This window comes from Myotis nattereri, assembly GCF_964212035.1.
Source record: "Myotis nattereri genome assembly, chromosome: 19".
In the NCBI taxonomy this organism is placed as follows: domain Eukaryota; kingdom Metazoa; phylum Chordata; class Mammalia; order Chiroptera; family Vespertilionidae; genus Myotis; species Myotis nattereri.
The window spans coordinates 14,671,616-14,675,774 of record NC_138095.1 but is presented as its reverse complement, the minus strand read 5'-3'; positions in this window follow the sequence as shown (position 1 = coordinate 14,675,774).

The window sequence follows — 4,159 nt, the reverse complement described above, 5'->3', positions numbered from 1 at the left end:
CCTGCCTGCCGGTGCCCGAACTCGGCGGCGAGGTGGACGGCGCAGGGCGCAGGGTGCAGGGCGGCGCGCCCCGGCCCGCAGCAGCTGGGTTTAAATGCCCCGCCGGCCGGCCCGCCCCGGCCCCGCGGCCGCCGGCCCGGAGCCCCCGCCCACTTGCCCCGATCCGCCCTGAAGACCGGCCGGGGGCAGAGCGACTGCCCATCCTCCGGCGGGTGCGCCAGCGCCCGGTTTTCTCCTGCTTCGCCTTGGGGCTGGGGGCCCGCGGCGCGCGGAGCTTCTGGGGCCGCGCCCGCCCTGCGCTCCCCACTCAACCCGCAACAGGGAACCGAAAGTCACACCCCACACCCGTCTGTCTCAGCTGTTCTCGGGGCGCCTTCCTGTCCCGAGAAGAGGTGGCCCCGACACAGACGGGAAACTGAGGCACACCGGAGGGCTAGAGCTGACACCGGTGGGTGGTCCCATCATTATCCCACTAAGGGCGGAGCGCAGGGATATCTCGCGGAGCTACAATACTTGTCCCAAATATGCCTCCCGGGCGGGACAGGAGCTTCCTGTCCCTCAGACTCCAGACAGTGCGCTGAGCCAGACAGGACCCACTACGCCCCTCAGAGCCTGGGCCCCCATCCACTCCCGGGGACAGGGCCACAGCCATTCTGCCCTCCCGGAGGCGGCAGCCCGGAGGAAGCCAGCGAAAGGCCATTCTGGGCACAGGATTCTCTGCTCTGAGCATCCTCTCCTGGCCTCTAGCCTGGCATTTCCAGGGTATTTCCATCTATAAAAAGAAGATACTGTGGGTCTTTGAATATGAACCCGAGGATGAACTACAGAGGGGTGGAGAGGGAAGCATTCGCCCTGAGAACAGAGCTGTTAATAGGACATGTGTTTGTGCAAATGGCTCTCAGCCCGGACCCCACCCTGTCCCTAATTCTTGGGAGTGCCCAGGCCCTAAGTGCAAGGTCAGGGAAGTGGAGCAACAACTTCACCAAACAGGTTAGGACCCAGGATAATGAGCTTGGCTGCTACCAGCCAAGAGAGAGGGCAAGCCAGTTGTAAAGCCCTCTGTGAATGCCAGGCAATGGCAGGGTGTGTGTGTGTATGGGGGGGCGGGGGGAGGTGGGGGTCAGCGGCAGAAATAAAGACAACAGAGCAGAGGCCAGAAGGTAAAGGGATAGAGAGGAAAGAAGAAAGGGCCAAGGAGCCAATATTAGATGATGGAAGTTACAGAAACACCAAAGGCAGAGCCCAGTTAACAGCCGCTAACTTAATCCTTAATACACCGCACACTGTGGACAGTCCCTTATTCTCATCCATCTGGGGCGGGGGACTCCACGTCTTGTTTTGCTGAGGCAAGTCCAGGAGACACTTGCTGTCCAGACCAGCTCTGAAGTCAGTAGCATCCAGCAGACATTAGGCTTTTATGGACGCAGGCTAAGGGGTGGAGAGCAAACTAGAGTGATTAGCTAATATCCTCAGGAAGACAGCTACTTGTTTCTCGGGGGCTGAAGGACGGAGAAAGCTGGGAATACAAATGAGCGGGGACAGTGCTGCAGTTACTTGATGTTACACAGGAGCGCGTGGGCATCCCCGGGCAAAGGGGCGGGGCCATCGCCAGGGCTCCAGACTTGCCATCCAGACTCCAATAATACGGAAAACCCATCTTCCCATCTCAGACAGAGAAAAGCCAAGGAATAAGGCTCATGACTGCTCATCTCACTGCCCTCTGGAGACACTGCCTTTGGGCCTCTCAGAGGACCATGTCTGTCTGGGGCGGGAACGCTCAGAGAGACATCAAGACTATGCCCTCATCCAGGCTTTCTACACTCAGTGCGCAAGCGGGGACCTTGCTGACCTGGTTGTACTCAGATGAAAGACAATTCTCATACACACCATTAGCGGGGCCCTCCAGCCCATGTCTGGAGCGTCCTCTAATCACTGCACGTTGGAAGCCAGTTTTCTGAAACGTCTTGGAAGGTCCTGTACCTACTTGAGCACAGGTTCTTAGAGGAGCCACGTCACAAGGTCTCAGACACTGCTACTCCACGTTGAACCCCCGAAGGGAGCCCCCATTTTGGAAGTCAGTTTCTTTCTTTCTTTCTTTTTTTTAAAATATATTTTATTGACTTTTTACAGAGAGGAGAGGAGAGAGATAGTTAGAAACATCGATGAGAGAGAAACATCAACCAGCTGCCTCCTGCACACTCCCCACTGGGGATGTGCCCGCAACCCAGGTACATGCCCTTGACCGGAATCGAACCTGGGACCCTTCAGTCCACAGGCCAATGCTCTATCCACTGAGCCAAACCGGTTTCGGCAGTTTCTTTCTTTTTTTAAAAAAATATATTTTATTGATTTTTTTACAGAGAGGAAGGGAGAGGGATAGAGAGTTAGAAACATCGATGAGAGAGAAACATCGATCAGCTGCCTTCTGCACACCCCCTACTGGGGATGTGCCCGCAACCAAGGTACATGCCCTTGACCGGAATCGAACCTGGGACCCTTGAGTGCGCAGGCTGACGCTCTACCCACTGAGCAAACCGGTTAGGGCTGGAAGTCAGTTTCTTAGACTCTTGAACAAAAACCAAACGGTCAAACCATATGACCGATTCCACTCCTGGACAGTAGGTGAATGTGTGGTTCTTGTGTTTCCTGACATGTGGGTGGTGTGGGTCACACCATGAAAATGATGAATCTGTATGAGCCCAGGTTGTGACATAGAGAAGTGGGGCCCCTCGAGCTGACCGTGGCGGCTGCATCTGAGCTTTTATGTCTCGCCATTTCTACAATGCAAGTGGCTTCCTCTTATCCCAAAAGCACGCCTTCTTTAAAAATTTAAAAACCCACCACAATAAATGCACAGAAAGGCCAAAAAAAAAAGAATATGCCCCCATGCGTGGCTCAGTGGTTGAGCGTTGACCTATGAACCAGGAGTTCAGTTTGATTCCCTGTTTGTGGGCTTGATCCCCAGTGGGGAGCATGCAGGAAGCAGCTGTCAATGATTCTCTTTCCTCATTGATGTTTCTCTCTCTCTCTCTCTCCCTTCCTCTCTGTAATCAATAAAAATATTTTTTCAAAAAAAGAATATGCCGTTATGGTGGCATGGCTTGCTCATGGAGTGCCTACAAGCTGCTGGGTGCAGGGCCAGTCCTGAGACAGACCTTGCCTTATCCCAGCTACTTCCTGTGCATTCCAGCCCTTTATCTATGTTTTGGGCCGGATGACAACTGGGCCACTGCTGCCAGTGCTCCTTGCTGGGCCCTGTGGGTGAGCGGGGAAAACCCCTTTGCTTCCTGCTGCTCCGGGGCGTGCCAAACAGGACGAGGTGGCTCAGATGCTTTCACTCACCTACACAAGCTCTCCACTCCTGACTCACCTGTTATTTGCCATCCCTTTCACACCACCTCCTCAAACCCCGCAGGGTGTGGGCAGTAATATCTGAAGGAAATGAGGGAAGGGATGAGCTCCTGAATCAGAAACTAAAGGAAAAGATCCTCCGTTCTTATTGTGAATAGACCTGTAATTTTCAAAAAACGCTTACTATGGTTTCATGGCATCAAACACCTGTAAGACGGGAGCTGGCTGTTAATGGCCTGTCTGCCCACTGAGTACCAGGCCCTACTACTAGCAAGCCCTACTGACCGTCCACAGGAGTTTGGGGCAGCCAGTGTCTGATTAGGCCTTTCAGACATGGCAACAAGTGTCCTCCCTGGGTTTTTCAAAGGGACCCAGGGACGTGACTGCTTGAGGAAGTCTATGAGGCTAAGTGCCAGGAGAATAAGCCATTTAGCAACAGAACCCTGACTTGCACCACACGCACAGGCATCGCTCTTTGAACAGTCTGTACCCGCTGCCTCCCACTTCTGTCTTACTAACCAGAGAACAGCCCACCTTTTCATGATAGAAGCAAGACCCAGACCCTTGATTAATGGGGTAGGAGTGGGATATTAGGAGAAATAGAGATTATTTAACCTTTTAAAGATTCAGTTTCATATTAGGCTTTTTTTTTTTTTTCTGAGAGGCCAGTGGTGGCTTTGAGGCAGAGTCCACCCTGGCACAGACACTGCTTCTCTGCACCTCAGTTCTCTCATCTGTAGCATGTGGATAACATATACCTTGCAGAATGGCTATGAGAATTAAACATCATGTGTACAAAGGGCCTGGC